The sequence below is a fragment of the Dendrobates tinctorius genome, unplaced genomic scaffold (genome assembly GCF_039654945.1).
Source record: "Dendrobates tinctorius isolate UK_male_01 unplaced genomic scaffold, ASM3965494v1 ptg000035l, whole genome shotgun sequence".
Taxonomy (NCBI): domain Eukaryota; kingdom Metazoa; phylum Chordata; class Amphibia; order Anura; family Dendrobatidae; genus Dendrobates; species Dendrobates tinctorius.
The window spans coordinates 47725911-47748441 of record NW_027361703.1 but is presented as its reverse complement, the minus strand read 5'-3'; positions in this window follow the sequence as shown (position 1 = coordinate 47748441).

Here is a 22531-nt window from a genome sequence, read left to right as displayed (position 1 = left end):
TGACGGCGGGTGTGCACCACCACCGTCAGAGACACTTGATTGCACTATGAAGGACCCTGTGCCAGTGCCCGCGCCCAAGAGTCGGCCTACCCACCTGTCCAGGGCAACGGCACTCGCACGGTGTCATGCGCTAGGTGGTGACCCCGGCCATGGGGGGGGAGGCAGCACAGTTAGGGAGTTTTAGAAAGTGGCATATGTTGATGTTGGACATTCAGCTGATGCAAAAGTTGAAATAGGTGAAGTCCCAGGAAGAGGTGGACCAAAGCAAGCCATTTTTCTGTCACCCTATGTGTCATCAGGGGAAGGTGGGACAAAATCCTTGGAAACCCATGCGTGGTTCATTTTAATGAAGGTTAGATCATCCACATTTTGGGTTGACAGACGGGTCCTTTTTTCTGTCAGGATTGATCCAGCTGCACTGAAGACTCTTTCCGATAGCACACTTGCAGCTGGGCAAGCGAGCTCCTGTAAGGCATATTGGGCCAATTCAGGCCAGGTGTCCAGTTTAGCGGCCCAATAGTCAAAGGGGAATGACCTGTGTGGGAGAACATCGATATGGGAGGAAAAGTAGTTTGTAACCATAGTTGACAACTGCTGTCTCCTGTCACTTTCCATCGATGCAGTATTACCAGTTGTGTGAGCGGTACTTGAAAAATCAGTCCACAACATTGTCATGAAACCCCTGTCTCCAACGCCACTTCTGCTGTGTGCACCACGAACACCTCTGCCAAGCTGTGCCCGGCCCGTACGGCTCGTGTGAGAACCATCACCGCTGCTGTGTGCTGGGAATGCCTCAAGCAACCGATTTACCAGAGTTGCTTGTTTATTAGCCAATATTAGGTCAAGGTTCTCCTGTGGCATGATGTTTTGTAATTTGCCTTTATAGCGTGGATCCAGGATGCTGGCCAACCAGTAGTCGTCATCGTTCATCATTTTGGCAATGCGGGGGTCCCTTTTTAGGATCTGTAAGGCATAATCTGACATGTGGGCCAATGTTCCCGGTGTCAATGATGCACTGCGAGTGCTGGTTGGAGGAGCACTTTCTGGCAAATCCACATCCCTCCAGTCACGCACAAACCCTGTAGCAGACCTTGCCACGCCAACATTTTCACTTGCCCCACGAGATGCATCCTCCTCCCCTAAGTAATCATCCCCATCATCCTCCTCCTCCTCCTCTTCTTCCTCCACCTCGTCCAGGTCCCAATGGCTGAATGTCATCAAGGATTCCCTCCTCCTCTTCCTCCTCATCAACATTGGCTGCAGAAGCCTGCTCCTTAAGGTGCGTCAAAGTTTGCATGAGCAGACGCATAAGTGGGATGCTCATGCTTAGGATGGCGTCGTCTGCACTTACCAGCTGTGTGCATTCCTCAAAACACTGAAGGACTTTACAGAGGTCTTTCAGCTTCGACCACTGCACACCGGTCAACTCCATGTCTGCTCTCAAAGTGCCTGGCCGTGTATCCTCCCACAAATGCATTATGGCCTGCCTCTGCTCGCACAGCCGCTCCACCATGTGCAGGGTGGAGTTCCACCTTGTTGCAATGTCGATAATGAGGCGGTGGTTGGGAAGGTGGAGCAATCGCTGCAGCTTCTGAATACGAACGGAGTGTACAGGCGACCGGCGGATGTGCGCGCACAGTCTTCGCACCTTCTGGAGCAGGGCTGTTAACTCCGTATAATTTTTGAGGAAGCACTGCACCACCAGGTTCAAGGTGTGAGCCAAGCAAGGTATGTGGCTGAGTTTTGAAAGGGCTATGGCTGCCACAAAATTACGGCCGTTATCACTAACTACCTTGCCTGCCTCAAGATGTACACTGCCCAGCCATGACTCAGTTTGTCGCTGAAAGTACTCGGCCAGCACCTCGGCGGTGTGTCTGTCGCCCAAACACATCATCTGCAACACTGCCTGCTGACGCTTTCCACTAGCTGCTCGATAGGGGGACACCTCGTGTGCAACAGTGGCAGCTGCAGATGGAGTGCTCATACGACTGCGCTCTGTGGACGAGCTTTCGCTTCTGGAGGAGGAGGAGGAGGGTCGAACGCCTACAGCCAACTGTTTCCTATACCGTGGGCTAGGCAGCACTGTCCCACCACCGCTGTCCCCTGTGGACCCTGCATCCACCACATTAACCCAGTGCGCAGTGATGGACACGTAACGGCCCTGGCCATGCCGACTGGACCATGCATCAGTTGTGAGGTGCACCTTTCCGCTCACTGACTGCTTGAGTACATGGACAATGTGGTCTTTCACATGATGGTGGAGGGCTGGCATGGCTTTGCGAGAGAAGAAGTGGCGACTGGGTAGGTCATAGCGTGGTACTGCATAGGCCTTGAGTTCGCGGAAAGCTGCGCTTTCCACCAACCGAAAGGGCATCATCTCAAACGAGATTAGTTTGGCAATGTGGGCGTTCAAACCCAGTGTACGCGGATGAGAGACTGAGTACTTTCTTGACCTACTCATAGTGTCTGGGAGGGTGAGCTGGACTTGAGAGCTGCATATGGTGGAAGTAGCGGTGGACAGGGCGGACTGAGAGAGGGTTGATGATGGTGATGGAGTTGGTGTTCTTTCTGATGGCCTAGAATCAGTCTTTCGTTGATATAACAGTGGGATTCCCTGACTGCTGTGGCCTTGCAACGACACCTCAACATTTGCTGCTGTGCTAACCGGTGGGCTTACAGTGGGGGAAACAATGTAGCGTTGCTGACTACCTTCGTTGTGATCAGTTGCACATGAGGTTTGGTGTTGTGTCCACGCTTGCAAGTGCATGGTGGTTAAATGTCTAAGCATGCAACTGGTATTCAAATTTTTCAGATTTTTCCCTCGGCTAAAGTTCTTTGCGCACTTCTTACAGATAACCTTGGCCTGATCATTAGGATTTTGTTCAAAAAAGTGCCACACTGCACTCTTTCTACTATGGAAGACATTTTGCGTCCTTGCACGCTGTGCTATTTTGACCGTCTGGCCAAGCAGTCCAGCAACTTTTCGGCTTTTTGTAACCCGTTTTTGGACAGCTCCGTGCCTGCCAGATAACAGCTGTTGCGATGTCGATGCCTGCGGCGGATGCTCCTCCTCCTCTTCTGAGCTATTGGCAGCGGCACCCTCTTCCCCCAATGGATGCCAATCTGGGTCAACACCTGGGTCATCCATCACCTCCTCTTCAATGTCATGTGCACCTTCCTCTGTGTCACCGTGTATGGTGGTATAGTGTGCGGGAAGGGGCACCTGAGTCTCATCAGGGTCAGAATCTGGCTCTGTACACTGCGAGGACAATGTAGTGCTCTGAGTGAATGTACCAGCAGAATCATCCATCAGCGGCTGTGCATCAGTGCACTCCATGTCAGATTCATCTTGGCCTGGGTAATTCACCATTTCACTTGATAATCCAGGCATGGTATGTGAAAACAGCTCCATGGAGTAATCAGTAGTATGGCCTGCGTCATCCTTCAATCTTGGTTGGGGTGAAGGACACAAGGAAAGGTGTGGTTCATGAACATGAGCCTCCAATGACGACTCAGTGCTTTTACTTTTTACAACTGAAGAAGAGGAGGCGATAGAGCTGGAGGCTGAGTCAGCAATGTAAGACAAAACTTTTTCCTGATGCTCTAGCTTTAAAAGCGGTTTGCCAACTCCTAGAAAACTAAGCCTTCGAAGCCTTATGGAGCCAGACGATGACGCAGGCTCAACACCTCCTGCATTCGGTCCTATTTTGCTCTTGCCACTACCATCAGATCCACCACCAACACCATCATTACCAGCTGCCAACCCCCGCCCAATTCCACGGCCTCTTCCACCAGCCTTCCTCATTTTTGGTAAAAATGTAGACAAAATCCAACAAACTATATAGTAATGTAAAACAAGGTACAAGGTGTCTATAGGACAGGGGAGATTTTGAATTTCTGCTCACACTAGTGGACACTGGACACTTTTGGATTGTGTGAGGCCCAATGAATATCTGAGCGCTATGTGACAGGCTCGATGGCACAGCTGTGACAAAAGTGACGAGAGGATAAGGGAGATTTTGAATTTCTGCAGACACTTGTGGACACTGGACACTTTTGGATTGTGTGAGGCCCACTGATATCTGAGCGCTATGTGACAGGCTCGATGGCACAGCTGTGACCAAAGTGACTAGAGGATAAGGGAGATTTTGAATTTCAGCAGACACTTGTGGACACTGGACACTTTTGGATTGTGTGAGGCCCACTGATATCTGAGCGCTATGTCACAGGCTCGATGGCACAGCTGTGACAAAAGTGACTAGAGGATAAGGGAGATTTTGAATTTCAGCAGACACTTGTGGACACTGGACACTTTTGGATTGTGTGAGGCCCACTGATATCTGAGCGCTATGTGACAGGCTCGATGGCACAGCTGTGACCAAAGTGACTAGAGGATAAGTGAGATTTTGAATTTCAGCAGACACTTGTGGACACTGGACACTTTTGGATTGTGTGAGGCCCAATGAATATCTGAGCGCTATGTGACAGGCTCGATGGCACAGCTGTGACAAAAGTGACGAGAGGATAAGGGAGATTTTGAATTTCTGCAGACACTTGTGGACACTGGACACTTTTGGATTGTGTGAGGCCCACTGATATCTGAGCGCTATGTGACAGGCTCGATGGCACAGCTGTTGCCAAAGTGACTAGAGGATAAGGGAGATTTTGAATTTCAGCAGACACTTGTGGACACTGGACACTTTTGGATTGTGTGAGGCCCAATGAATATCTGAGCGCTATGTGACAGGCTCGATGGCACAGCTGTGACAAAAGTGACGAGAGGATAAGGGAGATTTTGAATTTCTGCAGACACTTGTGGACACTGGACACTTTTGGATTGTGTGAGGCCCACTGATATCTGAGCGCTATGTCACAGGCTCGATGGCACAGCTGTGACAAAAGTGACTAGAGGATAAGGGAGATTTTGAATTTCAGCAGACACTTGTGGACACTGGACACTTTTGGATTGTGTGAGGCCCAATGAATATCTGAGCACTATGTGACAGGCTCGATGGCACAGCTGTGACCAAAGTGACTAGAGGATAAGTGAGATTTTGAATTTCAGCAGACACTTGTGGACACTGGACACTTTTGGATTGTGTGAGGCCCAATGAATATCTGAGCGCTATGTGACAGGCTCGATGGCACAGCTGTGACCAAAGTGACTAGAGGATAAGGGAGATTTTGAATTTCAGCAGACACTTGTGGACACTGGACACTTTTGGATTGTGTGAGGCCCAATGAATATCTGAGCACTATGTGACAGGCTCGATGGCACAGCTGTGACCAAAGTGACTAGAGGATAAGTGAGATTTTGAATTTCAGCAGACACTTGTGGACACTGGACACTTTTGGATTGTGTGAGGCCCAATGAATATCTGAGCGCTATGTGACAGGCTCGATGGCACAGCTGTGACCAAAGTGACTAGAGGATAAGGGAGATTTTGAATTTCTGCACACACTTGTGGACACTGGACACTTTTGGATTGTGTGAGGCCCACTGATATCTGAGCGCTATGTCACAGGCTCGATGGCACAGCTGTGACAAAAGTGACTAGAGGATAAGGGAGATTTTGAATTTCAGCAGACACTTGTGGACACTGGACACTTTTGGATTGTGTGAGGCCCAATTAATATCTGAGCGCTATGTGACAGGCTCGATGGCACAGCTGTGACCAAAGTGACTTGAGGATAAGGGAGATTTTGAATTTCTGCACACACTTGTGGACACTGGACACTTTTGGATTGTGTGAGGCCCACTGAATATCTGAGTGCTCTGTCACAGGCTCGATGGCACAGCTGTGACCAAAGTGACTAGAGGATAAGGGAGATTTTGAATTTCTGCACACACTTGTGGACACTGGACACTTATGGATTGTGTGAGGCCCACTGAATATCACAGCGCTATGTCACAGGCAGAAATTGGCTAGTGTATCACAAACTACAAGGTGTATGTAGAATTGGGCAGAATAGGAATCTCCCTAGAGTGCAGGTCTGTAAGAACGGAACATGTCCTCGTTTTATTCTCACAGAGTGACACACTGATAGCTTCACTGTGGCTGTGATAACAGCCGTTACACGGTACTGTGTGAGGAGCGTACACCGCTGTATGGTGTGAAAAAATGCATGCTCAGTACCTCAGCAGGACAAAAAAAAAAATTGGGATTGCTTTTAAAAAAGCAGTTTGCAGAGCAGTGGGTAAACAGCAATGCAGGAATGTCAGGAAGCCTTAGGCTACTTTCACACATCAGGTTTTCGGCGTCAGGCGCGATCCGGCGTCGTGCCGGAACGCCGGATCCGGCAAATGTTTAGTAAAACCGGATGTGACGGATCCGGTTTTCTGCCGGATCCGTCTTTTTCTTGACAGACAAAACCGGATCCGTCTCATCCGGTTCATCCATTTTTCTATCCGTTTTTCGACGGATTACGCCGGATCCGGTTTTTAAAATTGACCCTTGTGGCCTTCTGAACGGGATTGGCTACTGGAAAACTATATATAGCATGTTCTTACAACCCTTCTTTGACAGGTTGTAGAGCAGAAAGTGCAGGTTGGAGAGAAGAGCAAGTTTACTGGCGAAGATGGATGTTGTCATTGGAAATATTTTGAAGAATTTGGCGGATTTTACAGCGGAGGCAAATCGTTTGAGGGTGATTGTTCTGGAGAAGGAGAGAGCGAGACAGCAGCGCATCAGGCATCGTAGACGACGTTTGTGGATCCACCCCATCACAGCCAAGAGAATGACGCGTGGGGTCTATTCTACACTATGCATGGACCTTCGACGAAACCCGGATAAATTTTTTGGATATGTTAGGATGAAAATGGAGAATTTTGATTACTTGGTGGAGCGCATTGCACACCTCATAAGAAAAGCGGACACCTATTGCCGCTTCTCCGTTTCACCCGCAGAGCGTCTGATGGTGACTTTAAGGTAAGCCACATTTATTGGATATGATCGCATCAGAGCACACTTTCACTGCAATCTTGTTGGTGGTAATTTGTATCTCCAAGTGTTAGGTCAGTTTTGGTATGTAATGCTGTGATTTAAAACTAATTTATTGTTTGTTAATTCCCCACAGATTTCTTGCAACTGGAGAATCACTTTCGTCACTGCATTTCCAGTACAGACTCGGGATTTCCACCATATCTGGAATTGTGAAGTACACATGCCGTGCACTGTGGGACTCCTTAGCTGAAGAGTTTTTACCAGAGCCCACAACAGAGAGGTGGATTGAAATTGCTGACAAGTTTCAACAGATATGTCAGTTTCCAAACTGCTTGGGCGCTGTGGACGGGAAACATATCCGCATTGTAAAGCCAGCTGGATCTGGATCGGAATATTTCAATTACAAGAAATATTTTTCAATTATCCTCATGGCCATCGCTGACGCGGAATACAAATTTATTGCGGTTGATATTGGGGCCTATGGCCGCTCCAATGACTCTCAAGTTTTCAAACTGTCTGCCATGGGGCGTAAACTGTATGGAAACACCTTCCAGTTCCCACCACCTAGACCGCTGCCGCAAACATCTGGTCCACCTATGCCATTTGTCTGTGTAGGGGATGAAGCCTTCCAGCTGTCAGAACACCTTTTGAAACCGTACTCTAGCAGAGGATTGACAAGACCAAAACGCATTTTTAATTACCGCCTCACAAGAGCAAGAAGAATGGTTGAATGTACCTTTGGTATTCTGACAGCCAAATGGCGGGTCCTATTGACTGCGATCAACCTCAAGACAGAAACTGTGGACGAGGTGATCAAAGCGTGCGTGGTACTCCACAATTTTGTTATATGCAAGGAACCCATTTCCATTGAGGACACCTCTGAAGAAACCACCTTGCAAGATTACCATGACATTACCACTAGAAGTTCTGTGACGGTTTCAGTAATGAGGGACAATTTTGCACTATACTTTATGTCACCTCAAGGCAGAGTACACTGGCAGGATGACAGAGTGTGAAAGATTTGTGCCCCAAACTTGTGTACCTTCTGTACCAACAGTATATACCTTTGCCAACCAAAGTTGGCTATCTTGTCATGGTCTCTATTTTTAGCTTTAGGCCACAGGTGTGTACCTGGTTGTGTTTTATGCAAAGTATTTCACCTTTTAACAAAAGTTGTGTACATTGTTAGGAAATCACCAACAATAAACACAACTTTTTAGGTGAAATACTTTGCTTCAAACACAACCAGGAACACAACTGTGGCAAAAAGCTAAAATTTACCCACAGTTATATACCTAGTTTTGAATACCATTTCACCTTTTAAATACCCTGTATTTAACCTTTTTCGCCGCAGAAAGAAATGACAGACAACCAGTGTAAAATAATTTAACTTTTATTGAAAAATGTTTTTTTTAGTAAACTTTTTTAAAATTTGAATAAACATGTTTAATAAAAATTTGAAACTATAAAACTGAAACCATAAAACTGGTCATTTTTATTTAAAAACACACATTATAATTCTGTGTAGTGTGTGGTGGAAATACTGCTGTAGGGGCTGCGGGACACTTCGACACTGGGAGTGTGGAGAGAGGACTGGGATCGTTGTGGGGAAGGAACAGTTAGAGGTGAAGGTGTGGAAAAAACTACAGAATGGGTGGACATGTGGGAAGCAGAAGAGGTGGTGGGTGGTGGAGTGGAGGGTTGGGCAGGGACTGTAGGAGCAGATGATGTTGATGGCAAGTTGTATGGGGAAGGAGTTTGGTACGGGGCAGGTTGCTGGAAGTGGGGAGATGTCTGGTACGGGGCAGGTTGCTGGAAGTGGGGAGATGTCTGGTACGAGGCAGGTTGCTGGAAGTGGGGAGATGTCTGGTACGGGGCAGGTTGCTGGAAGTGGGGAGATGTCTGGTACGGGGCAGGTTGCTGGAAGTGGGGAGATGTCTGGTACTGGGGAGGTTGCTGGTACTGGGGAGTTTGCAGGTACTGTGGAGGTTTCTGGTACTGGTGAGGTTGCTGGTGCTGGGGAGGTGGCTGGTGCTGGGGAGGTGGCTGGTGCTGGGGAGGTGGCTGGTGCTGGGGAGGTGGATGGTGCTGGGGAGGTGGATGGTGCTGGGGAGGTGGATGGTATGTAATAGGAGGGGGAGGATGGAAAGTGGCTGGAGGTGGATGGTATGTAATAGGAGGGGGAGGATGGAAAGTGGCTGGAGGGGGTGTAGATGTAATAGGAGGGGGAGGATGGAAAGTGGCTGGAGGGGGTGTAGATGTAATAGGAGGGGGAGGATGGAAAGTGGCTGGAGGGGGTGCAGGTGGAGGAACTACTGTGGTGGGAGGAGGAGGAGGAGGTTGGGAGGTAACTTGCTGGAGAGCAGCGTGGCATGAATGCATTACATGCATCTGCTGGGCAGGAGAGAGCGTTTCCATGCGCTCCACAACAGACCTGAAAAAGGTGTGGTTTGGCGAAGATCTTGCTTCTGAATGCATGGTTTGCAGAAGTGTCTTCACCTCCAGAATGCTGGAGTTGATCTGCTGATAGCCTGCGGAGATTTGCTCTGACAAGACTTTTAGACAGTTCTGGAAAGATGCATTCAGATGCAAGAACTCTGGCGCATAAGTCTTTTCCTGACCCCTCTGCCGCTGCCGCCCAGTACCCGCAGGTGTACTAGAGGTGGCAGGGGCAGAAGGGTGGGGTAAAGGGAAAGCGATCTCCTCACCAGCAGCTTCATGTAATGTAGGCGGCCACGATGCTCCTGTGCTGGTGGATGGGACAGATGGGTCGAATGTGTGGGAAGGCTGGGAAGGTGCAGATGTACCGGGGCGGTCGAAGTGTCCCTCGGTGCCGGTCTCCTCAGGGATCGCCTCAGAAGGGTCCAATCGTGCAGGCTCCCGAGTGCTGCTCACCGTGCTGTGGAATAAAGAGAAAAAAAAACAATTAAAATACTGACATGGTATGGCCCTGGCTGAAAAAAAAATTTACATCTAACATTTTTTTTCACATGTGGTGTGTAATATTTACCTTCTGGTGACCATTGTTTCCCGGAGGAACGACAGGGCTTCTGCGTACTTGTACTTGCTCCTGCGTCCTCCAGATCCACTCGGGGCCCGCATCTCTTTATTGAACTCCTTCTTGAAACGATCCCTCACAGACCGCCACCGATTCACAATTCTGTTCCCTGAAACGAGAAAGGAGTGGTTAGTATACAACATCAGTGTTTCCCAAACTCCTGTCCTCATGGTCCCCAGGGGTCATGTTTTCAGGATTTCCATAGTAAATAGAAATCCTGAACACATGATCCGTGGGGACCACGAGGACTGGAGTTCGGGAAACACTGGTTTACATCAAGCAACCGGTACTGTATATACTTACGCTCTGTAATCTGGGCCCGAACATCGAGGTCCTCCCAGCGGCCCACAAGGAGCGAACAGATTTCCTCCCAGAGTCGTCGGGTAACGATCAGGTCAGCGTGGCGGCGGTCAGCCATATTCCAGAGCGGCTCCCTTTCTCTGACAAGATCGATGAGGCGGTCCATATCAATCCCTCCATCCTCAACGTCAGAGTCGGGAGCACGCTGTGAAGGCTGTTAAAGAAAAAGACAAAAATAACATAATTAGCCTCCACAAAAGAAATGAAATAAAAAGTGCAAAAAAACAAAGCAAAAATATTTTTACTTACACGCTGGTGACCGCCGCGTTGCTGTCGCCGACGACCCTGGGAGGCACTGCGAGCACCTCTTGGCCAAGCACCAGATTGGGAAGACTAGAGAAGAAAACAAAAAAAGTTATGTCTTTGGATGTAGGCATTTGTTTGCTGTGTGTGGTCTGCAGAACATTGTTTTCTATGTGTTGTGTGTAGTGTGATGTTGTGTTTCTGCGTTTGATGCAAAAAACTTACCAATTGTGAGCCCACTCCAGGTGTCTGTCCACCCCTTCCTTCTTCTTCTGGGAGCTCCTCTTCATCTTGTGATTCCTGTTTTGAAATAAAAGGCCATGAATAGACATATATTACAGAGAAGATGGATTTTGGAAATAAAAACTTACCGTCAAACGCTGACGATGCGAGGGAGGGCTCCCAGAAGATGATGTGCTGTCTTCCTGGTGGCCATACTCCATGCCTGTGGGTGGTGTTGCAGCTGCTGCCATTGCTGCTGCTGCTGCTGCTGCTGCTGCATCTATTGGGCGGCTGTTGAATAAAGAGAAACAAAGGGCCAATGAATATCTTGATATTCAATAGCCCTAGTTTGGAGGAATGGGTTATTTGATAATTACCGTCTCTCATCTGCTGCTGGCCTCCCCTCCTCAGCATGTTCTATTTGCTGCTCCATTTGGGGTGGTGGTGGTGCGGATGGTGCTGGGGTGGTCTCCTGCCTTCTCCTGCGCCTGGTTGCTGTCTTGGGTGGCATGTTGGGTGTGGCTGTGGGTCCCACTGTCTTGCTTTTATATATGTCTTGTGGGCAGAGCTACTGAGCATGCTCAGACCAAAAAACCGGATCCGGCCGCCGGATCAGGCTTTCGCCGGATCCGGCGCATTGCGGCGCTCATAGGCTTTCATTGTGTGAAAAAGCCGGACGCGCCGGATCCGGCGTCTCCGGCTTTTTCACCGGAGACAAAAAACGTTACAGTAGACGTTTTTTCCAGACGCCGGATCGCGACACATTGCGACACATTGCCGGATCCGGCGATAACCGGATGAAACGCATGGCCATCCGGCGCGATCCGGCGCAAATGCAAGTCAATGGGGGGGAAACCGGATCCGGCATTGCATTTCGCCAGATCCGGTTTCTGTCAAAAGCGCCGGATCGCGCCTGACGGCGAAAACCTGATGTGTGAAAGAGGCCTTAGAAGGCAGCCCAACAACCAACACCACTGATACACCACTATATAGCCTCCCCTTGCACTGCACACACAGTGACTGATGTGTTGTACAGGCAAAATCGCTAGCAGCAGAAGCAGTTTTTTTTTCTTCTCAGCAGGACAAAAAAAAAATTGGGATTGCTTTTAAAAAAGCAGTTTGCGGAGCAGTGGGTAAACAGCAATGCAGGAATGTCAGGAAGCCTTAGAAGGCAGCCCAACAACCAACACCACTGATACACCACTATATAGCCTCCCCTTGCACTGCACACACAGTGACTGGTGTGTTGTACAGGCAAAATCGCTAGCAGCAGAAGCAGTTTTTGGTGTCTTCTTCCCTGCCTAACGCTCTCCCTACAAAATCAGCAGCAGCAGCAGCTCTCTCTATTCTGAGATCAGCATGAGTAACATGGCGGTCGGCGTGCACGCCCTTTTATACCCCCTATGACGCCCCCCAAAGCAAGCCAATCACTTGCATGCCCTTCTTAAAGATGGTGGTGACCCGTGCCTATGTCATCACGTTGCCCACAGTGTCCGTGGATCCTGATTGGCTGAAAAAGAGCGCAAAACAAACTTTTGAAATGCGACTTTGGCGCGTAAGTCGCCGACCTCGTGGCCGACCTCATCCTAGGGTCAGGTTTCGTTTCATGAAACCCGACTTTGCCAAAAGTCGGCGACTTTTGAAATTTTTCGACCCGTTTCGCTCAACTCTATTCAAGACATCTCTAGTCTGATCCCTAACTGATGTCATCTGAGAGAGTTGGGCACTTCTTTAACCGCACAGGACACTGTCCCATGTGGCTGCACAATATCACTGTAGTCCCGACATCAACCACAGTAAAGGCACTGGCTGGCCTCCTTGATCTCCAGCAAGACACAACCCAGGGGTGCAAGGTTGCTTCTTCTGGGCTTGGTAGTTCTCCTACCAGGGCTGCTACCCACCCTACTTCACAATAGCTCTTACATTAATTACAATTACATGCATGTGTGTAAAAATGGCTAAAGAGCTAGCTTTTCACACCATCAGAGTTCACAGACATTTGTGATGCCTGACTTTGTAGGGCACTACATAAGAACCCCACAGTAGACCCTACAATGTATGAGGGCCCCTTACACTGCTTCAGTGTCCCTCACTATTTCCTTTACATTGCTTGAATGTGCCCCATTGTTTATGATGCGCACCAAAATTTTAATTACATAAAAAACATAATATACTCACCTAATCCAGGATCCTGACAAGCGATGGGCGAACCCGAGGAAGTTCGGGTTTGGCCAAATATCTAAAAAAGTTTGGCTCAAGTACCAGAACGGTATCTGAACCTGGACCCCATTCAGATGAATGGGGGACCCGAACATCCGGGCTCTGATCAGCAGTAAGATTATTACTGCAGGTCAGGTGACAGCAACTGTAACCGGTGGTAAAAGGTTATCTCAGGTCACACGCATTGACTTATGAGAGAGGATTACTCCCATGAGCCTAGGCCTGCTGTCAATGAAAACAGCAAGAGTAGAAAGGGGCTGATGGAAGTATTCATCAGCCAGCGCCTGTGCTATAAGTAAAAAAAAATGACTTGGGGCCTCCTATTTTTGATAACCAGTGCAGTCAAAACTGAGAACTGCGGGCTGCAACCCTCAGCTGTTAGCTTTATGATGGCTGGTTGTCAAGAATAAAGGGGTCCCCACTCTATTTTTTAAATTATTTAAATAAAATATGCACTGTCACACTTAGCGATGCACCAGCGATCCCGACAATGATATGGCCCAGTCAGGATCGCTGGTGCATCGCTAAGTGGTCGCAAGTGAGCTGCCAGACAGGCAGATCTCACCAGCGACATAGCAGCAGTCGGCGGTCGCTACTTACCCATCAGACGAGGCGATGAAGACGTCCTCCCACCTGTGTCCACGCATCGCTCGTCGCCACAGCAGGAAGCTGATGACGAGAAACTGCCCAGGCCGTTCTTTCTCGCGCGATCAGCAATAACCAGCGGGGGAGCCGGTCGGAGGTAAGTATCACACATAGCGATATCGCTAGCAATATCGCTGCTGCGTCACAAAACCAGTGACGTTATAGCGATATTGCTAGCGATATCGCTTTGTGTGACAGGCCCTTAAGTCAGTGTCCCTACATTGTGGGGATGGGAAGTCATGCAGAGATATCAGCAGAGATGTTACAGGCACACTCCTTCTTTTCCCTACTGTGCTAACTCTAGGTGTCAGAGTCAGACGGACATCTGTGAAAGAGAGGTGCCACTTACAGTAACACCTGGGGGACGGGGACTGGGCTGTATATGCTATATGTATGTGGGGGAGGGGAACCTGGCTATATATGCTATATGTGAGGGAGGGGAATTTGGCTATATATGCTATGTGTATGTGTTGGAGAGCTCTGTTACTTACAAATAGTGAATTCCATTCTGATGTGCACACTGCTCTCCTCGGTTGTCTAACTCTGGGAGGAGCCGAGCAGGACGTTCTCCCAGCGTGCACATTATTACTCCTCACAGCTCCTCCCAGAGTTAAACAGCCTAGGAGAGCAGTGTGCTTGTCACTAATAGCATTGATGACACACTTGCCTGTTGCAGACTTCAGTTTATTATTTGTAAGTAACAGCGCTTTTGTTCCCTGATTATTTTTTATGTCGCTGCTCTTCCCAGCGATGAATAAGCAGCTCAGTCAATCAGTGTTAGCTGGTGCTGCACCATAAGACTTTTTCTCTCTGTACTAGCGGTGATCTCACTGAGACTACTGCAGTTCAGGGGCACTGTTGGGAATGCAGCCTCAGTGACCAGCGGAAACCTTGATGACATCACTGCTATTTACTGATGCTGTGCTCACAGCAGCTCATTCCCCAGTTGTTCTCAACCTGGATGGTCGCAACTTGGCACGGTCCAAGTTGAAAACTGTTCATCCCCAGACATGGATTACGGCATGGGATAGAAATACAGGGTAACCCACATTAATTTTTTTTAAATTATTTATTTTTAGTGCAATTGATGGGTCAATTGATGCCACTTTTCCTGCCTCTAATTTTAGCTGTTTTGGCAACTTTTTGGCCCCCTTGAAGGTGTTGTCTCTGTGTTTGGTTTTGCCACCCATTAAACTCAATGGGGTTCAGGTATGTTCATCGAACTGTTCAGTGAACATGTTCGGTGAACATGGGGATGTTGAAAGGTTCACTCATCACTAAAACTTATAGATTGTTAACACCTCCCCACCCAATTTTCTGTTTTTGCATTTTTAGTTTTTCCTTCTTTTCCAACAAAAGCCATAACTTTTTTATGGCTCTTCAAAGTAGGAAAAAAAATTCCAAATTTGTTGAAATTGTCAAAAGAAAATTGCAGCTTAAATTCACAAACTGCCATCTTCTATCTCAGTAATGTGAACATCTGTCCTCACGTAATACAGATTTTATACATGAATTGAGAGTGGACAATCCAGGAGGAGAAAGAAGTAGATTTCTCTCATCAGATACTGTATGTTGAAACATTTCTAATTTTCATGTGTATATTGATTTATGAAATACAAAAATAAAAAAGACAGTTACTCTTTAACCCCTTTCTGACATCGGGCATAATAGTACGCTGAATTCGGAAACTGTCCCTTTGATGTTGGCTCCGGTGGTGAGTCCACATCTTTCCCTTCACATGTCAGCTGTTTTGAACAGCTGACATGTGCCCGGAATAGCAGCATTTAACGCGTGCTTCTGGCTAGCGTGCCAGAAATCTGCCCATCACTGACCCCGACACGTGATGGCGTGTCACCGATGGGTTGCCATAATTGTGGATACTTCATGCTAGATCTTGGAAATCAAGGTCTCAGAGTCTGGAGGAAGAATGAAGAGACAGACAATCCAAGCTGCTTAAGGTCTAGTGTGAAGTTTCCACAATCAGTGGTGGTTTGTGGAGCTATGTCATCTGCTGGTGCAGGTACACTGCGTTTTATCAAGACCAAAGTCAGTGCAAGCCATCTACCAGGAAATTTTCAAGCACTTTATGCTTTCCTCTGCCGACAAGCTTTATGGAGATAGAAATTTCATTCTCCAGCAGGACCTGACTTCTGTCCACACTGCCAAAAGTACCAAAACCTCGTTTAAAAAAACAGTATCACTGTGCTTGATTTGCCAGGAAAGTCATCTGACCTTAACCCCATAGAGACTCTATAGGGTATTGTAAAGAGGAAAATGAGAGACACTAGACCTAACAATGCAGACAAAGTCAAAGTTGCTATCAAAGCAACCTGGGCTTCCATAACACCTCAGCAGTGCCACAGGCTGCTTGCCTCTATGCCATTCTGCATTGATGCAGTAATTCATGCCAAAGGAGCCCCAACCAAGTATTGAGTGCATTTACTGAATATACATTTCAGTAGGCCAACATTTAAGATTTTAAAATCATTTTTTCAAGCTGGTGTTATAAAGTATTCTAATTTACTGAAATAATGGTTTTTGAGTTTTCATTGGCTCCAAGCCATAATCATCAAAATTAACAGAAATAAACACTTGACATACGTCACTTTGTTTGCAATGATTCTATCTCATATATGAGTTTCACTTTTTGTATTGAAGGACTGAAATAAATTAACTTTTTGATGATATTCTAATTTTGTTAGATGCACCTGTACTTCTGAGGAATCAGAAAAGGCTCATCCCATCGACTTGTTCTTGGATAATTAGCATAAATATAGTATATACAGTAAACTAGAAGGTCAAGACAATCCTTTTCTAAAATGACCATCCAGAACCTGTTACTCAGTGTTATAGAAGTATGCCCCTCATAAACTTTATGGAGTTGATGACAAATTTGAAAGGCCATATAGGTATTTGATGTGTTTAATAATTAAAGGTCATATTCCCAAGGAATATATACACATTGTTCCTTGCAAATATAGACATAGCACAACAAACAATACAGTACATTACTGTCCCGGGGGCATGCATGTGCTAAAGCATTTTCTTGGCAAAACCAGGCTAACTATGTGAGATGTGACCTTTAAAAAGAATGGAATCCATGCCAAGCAGGAGATTCTGAGACACCTTGTGTATATTAGGTGTTTAACAAATTAGTGTAGTCTCTTTATTAATTTCTTACATACAAATAGTTCTCAAGTGTCCACCAGTCTATAGAAAATAGGACCTGTCTGTAGGGATAAATGAACCCAAACTGTAAAGTTTGGGGTTCGTTCTAGACAGCTACTGTCCAGTAACCCATACATGGACTTTCTACTGGAAGTACGGTGTAACGAATGGAAGTGGAGGCAGAAATGGTAAAGTTCACATTCGTTTTTATTTTTTAAGTGGAACCTCGGGACCACGGTCCGGGGGGCTCTGAAGGGGGCGTGACTAGTGAGCCCCGGGCACCCATAGTAAAGCCCCTCAGGCAGGGCCAGAATGGAATACCCGGAGGACACAGGTGCTACCTCCAGTTAGACCCCGAACACGTGGCAGCTGTCTCAGCGGGACCAAAAGGGATAACAAAAGTTACAGCAGAGTCCGTAATGTGCTGGGTCCTGGATCCGGTTAGTTGGTAAGGAGTCGGTTCCAGTGACCTTCACACAGTCCTTAGACTCGGATGGCTGTAGGTGGAACGGGATGGCTTAGGCCCAGATGGTTGCTGATATAACCAGGTAACACAGGATACTGATATGCTGTGGAAACAGAGAGCATTAGACAATGCACAGAGACTGCAGATGCAGTGCAGACAGGTTAGCATGAGAACCGGATGCAGCAATGATAGATACTCGTTGCTCCGGCGCTCTCCCTATGGAGGAGAGGCCTGAAATAGCAGCCAGTGCGCTGCCATTGGTTGATTGCATTTTTTGAATAATGCACGCTGCCCCTTTAAGAATGCAAGAGAGCGGATGGGCGTGCCCTAATAGCCTTAGTTACAGATCTCCTCACAGGACGCCAGGAGGAGGAGGCAGGAGGGAGGATAGAATGCTGAGCAGCAGCATGAGGTGAGTGCCCAGAACAGAGAGCAGCGGCAGGCCTGGACGCAGCGCCAGGACGAGGGCCAGGTGTAACAGCGGCAGACCTGGGTGCAGTGCCAGAACGGGGACCGGGTGTAACATACGGTTTACTGTACATATTCGAATGCCGAATAAAGTTTTTTGAAAGACTGCAGCACAGCCAATCAACCAGCTTTTAAGCTGTGGGCACTTCCGGATTCTTCACAGCCATGTCAAGTATTGGCATTGCTGTGATTGGCCGGCGCAACATGTGAGCCAGCCTGAATAAACGCTAGATCATGGGTGGTGTCACCATTGAACTCTGACTAGTGTAGGGACAGGATGCTGCTAGATTGAGGGACAGTGTAAAAATAAAGAAATAAGTAATTTAAAAAAATGACTTGCGGTCCCCCCTATTTTAGTAACAGTCAAGGGAAAACAGACATCTGTGAGCTGGTCTTATTATGCTAAGAAAGGCCCAAAATCCATGGACCTTCCCAGCTTATTAATATCAGACCCCAGCTGTCTGCTCTGACTTTGCTGGCTATTAAAAATGGGGGAACCCTGCAAAATTGATGCATGAACACCCTATATTTAATAACCAGCTAAGGCAAATCAGACAGCTAGGGGCTGATATTAATAGACTGGGAAGGTGCATGGATATTGGACCCTTCCCAGCATAATAAGAACAGCCCTCAGCCACCAAAGAAATGGCCTATCAATTAGTTGCAACAATTTTAGCACTTAGCCTCTGCTCTTCCCGATTACCCTAGTACGGTGGCAATCGGCATAACCATTTTTGGAGTTGATGTTAGTTTTGTAATGTCAGGTGGCATCAATCCTTGTGGTTAATCATGGAGAGGCATCTATCAGACAAACCAATTACTAACCCCATATTTAAAAATAAAAAGACACACACACGAAAAAAGTTTGTATCAAGAACCCTGCTGTAGACTTACAGCAGGAGTCTGTGCATGTGCTACAGAAGGACAGAGAGTGTGTGAGGAGCGCTGCAGTGAGCTTATCTGCTGGAGCGCAGGACCTGAGACACGTGAACACCGGGGAAGTGGCCGGAGGCGAAGCCAGATGCCGAGTAGCGGCGGTGATGGCAAAGCCAGAGAGTAGTCTGAACGTGCCGAACTCAAGCCGAGAGGTCGATAAAGTGCCAAAGGGTGAGACGCTAAGAGTGGTCAGGACGTAGCAAAAAGATCGGGAAACCGGAGATAGCGGTGCAGTACAAATGGGGCAGACAGGTGGAAAATTAGAGTACCAAGCCGAAGGTCAGAGCCAGAAACACACAACAAGCACAGAGTCACAAGGCAATTCACAGAACGAGAAAACAGACCGGGTCATAAGCAAGAAAGCAATCGGACTAATCAGTATGCAAGCACACCAAGGGGTCAGACACACAGCTAAGACAGATGTATCAGTGACAAGGATCCCCAGGCGAAGGCGGGTAAATATAGCCCTCCCATAACCAAAAGGAGGCCATACAAAATTAACCCTGAGAGGACAGGGCAGGAACCCTTTCCACAACCATGACAGTTTGTTTGAATGAAGACTTACCAACAAATTCCATGGTTCACCCATTATTAAAAAAGAATGCCCGCAGCTCTGACGTAATCCATTGTAGTTGCCATGACATTCTGCAATTCTCTACTACAGCCTATGGAGTGTTGTTCTGAGAACAAGGCTCCATAGGTAACTCCCAGTCATGTCTCATGGGCGATAACATTATTGACGTCATCGCTCGTAAGACATGACCAGAATGAGACTCAATAGGTTACTCCCGGTCATATCTCACAGGCGATGACGTTACTGACATCATCATTGGTAAGAGATGACAAGAACGAGGCTCCATAGGTCACTCCTGGTGATGTTTCACTGTGACATGACTGGGAGTGACCCATGGAGCATCAATCTCAGAACAACGCTCGATAGGTTGCAGTAGAGAATAGCTGTATAAGATCACAGGAGGGCACCACTAAATAAAGAAAGCGGATCCACTAGCGGTCAGTAAGAACAGTAACTGTGAATTGAGAGAAGAAAGCTACTGACCAACAATGCAGGGATCACTGCAAAATTACAAATTTTATTGGTAATAGACAAGCAACAAGCTTATTAAAAACATTTAAAAGTCAAAGAATGACATAGACAAAGCACAAGGCTCACAATAGAGCCAAACAAGACTCCCTCCAGTAGGTGGAAATATATACAGATGGCTATAAAATGTGCTATAACAAGCCTGCAACAATATTACATTGTCAAGAGTATACATATATACATAGATCTTAATAGTCCTGTACAGAGGTAGATCTATTGGAATTAAACATCATGTATAACAGGCTATACAAATGCACACAAAAAAGAGCCATATAAATGAGAGGAGCACAATGCAACCATGAGATACAAGAGGAATCAGCAACCTATATAAGATATAGCGTATAGAGTGTAACCCAATGAGCTGATAACGCAAAAATAGGATCCTGCCTGCATGGTGCAAATGTGAAGCCACTTACAAGGGGGGAGCTTGTGGCGTGCCCGACGCGTGTCGCCACCGCAAGGTGGCTTCGTCAGGGGCTGAAGAGTCAATCTATTACACTCATATAAATATAGTAGATAATCAACAAATATAACCAGCAGCTGCGGCGACATACCTAATTAGCCGCAATAGAGGCCAGGACTCACAGACGCGCCGAGGAACTAGGAGTGATCCGTGACTCATGGTGATTTCCGGGTTTAGAGCAATGTGACGTAACACAGCCCACTGCGCGTGCGCAGACAAGGATGACTCAGAAATATAATAGCTTCCAAGTGCCGAGCAGGGTAACGTCACACTATCCAGTGCACAGGCGCAAACACAGAGGGTTGCCATAGTGTCAGGCAAGAAGTGTCAAGGAAGCTATATAACGTGTGGATATCAAATGCGCTCGCAAAGTTAATGATGATAGCGGATATATTACATTCAACACAGAGAGATGCCATAATGACAAGCTATGGGCGTCAAAAAACTAATATAACGTATGAATATCAAATGCGCTCGCGAAGTTAATAAAGATGGCAAATATATTATACTCAATCAACAGTACAGAGATGAGGAGAATATAACAGGCACAGTTATCTCAGATTATGTACCTAGATCGCTTGACTTAGCCGTCACATACCATCACAACATTAAAGGACATGCAATATACCAAATCGCATAGCACAGATGCGTAACCATTTCTAAATATATGGCTATATAGTCCCAAGTATAGGGCATTGGAAAGGCTATATAAGGTAATCATGACCAAATGCACGAAAACAGCGGCAAAAATTGCTGCAGACCTGATATATGTATATTATATTTGGCCCACGATATAAGAGCGCAAAATATAAAATATAAGACATAAGTGCAACCATCCAAGGCTGTATGCAATATTAATCAATTCTGTACAAGCGCAAACACACATCACAGCACCAATAAAAGGTATGTGTTGCACTATATCATAGTGCACAGCCCTTTCACAACATACAGCTGTCCGGATGGCGCACAATCGTTTCATGACATACAACTGTATTCCATGCCAATCCACACTACATAAAAAATGCCCAGACGCAGTGGCAAAAAATGCCACAATCATGACACATATGTTTAACACTCTTTAGATATCAAAATGTCATTTGACCTTGCACAAAAAAAAAAAAAAAAGGAAATACAAGAAAACACACGAAGGGTAGATAGGACCCCACACTCATAATTATATTAATAATAATAGGTCGTGTTTCCCCGATTGGTATATAAACCAAAAAACGTAGGAGATAATACACCACAAGCTCCACCCCTTTTGAAATTTATAAGTCAGACTTATATTGATTCACAATATTCTGGTCTACTAATAAAAGTTGAAAAGATAAAATTAAAACGCCACAAGCTCCACCCCAGAGTCAGGACATAATGGACTTCCAAAAGTTTAAGAAGTCAACATTTCTTTATCCATATACAAATACAGATAATACTGACAATAATATCAGGAAAACGTGCAAGGACACGATATAAACAGTGTGAAAATACACGGACAAACTCTTAAGACATAAAAAATAATAAATAATAAAGTCTAACATGTCCAAGATTCATAAAAGAAAAATCACACAAAATCCATGCTGGTATCCAGATATCTTCAAGAGTAGAGCTTTCTTTATATAAGTCCAACCAAAAAGGAGGTGGAAGATTCAATTCACAATGGAAAGATTCGAGAAGAAGCTTGATCCACGTTGATATTGCCGAAGTATAATAAGCATAAAATATGCACACTGACAAGGAAACAACCAGCAGGGGTAGAGGTTCCAAGCAATTATTCCCCAAGATGCTGAATCAAAAACCTGAAAGGAAATGAGGGAGAGGAATTTAATTGCCTGACTAGGTTAAATTTGTTTATAGTAGCCAGTAAATAACAACTCCTCATTTAATCCCAAAGGAGACCGGCTACGGAGATCGAAAATCCATCTGGATTCACGCCTCAATAATTCCAGCGTGATATTTCCGCCTCTAATATTGGTCTGAAAAGCCTCAAGGCCCATGATCCTATTGCCCGTACTGCGACCATTGTGTTCACACAAAAAGTGTGTAGCCACTGAAGTGAGAGTTTTACCTTTTTCGCGATCTTTTCTTGCGGTGTTAATATTAGAAAGATGCTGTTGAACCCTCTTCCGAAGTTCTTGTGTGGTTTGTCCCACGTAAATTTTCGGACATTGACAAAATAAGGCATAAACAAGATTCTTGGACCTACAATTGAAAAATGCCTTAGAGACAATGGGAGAGG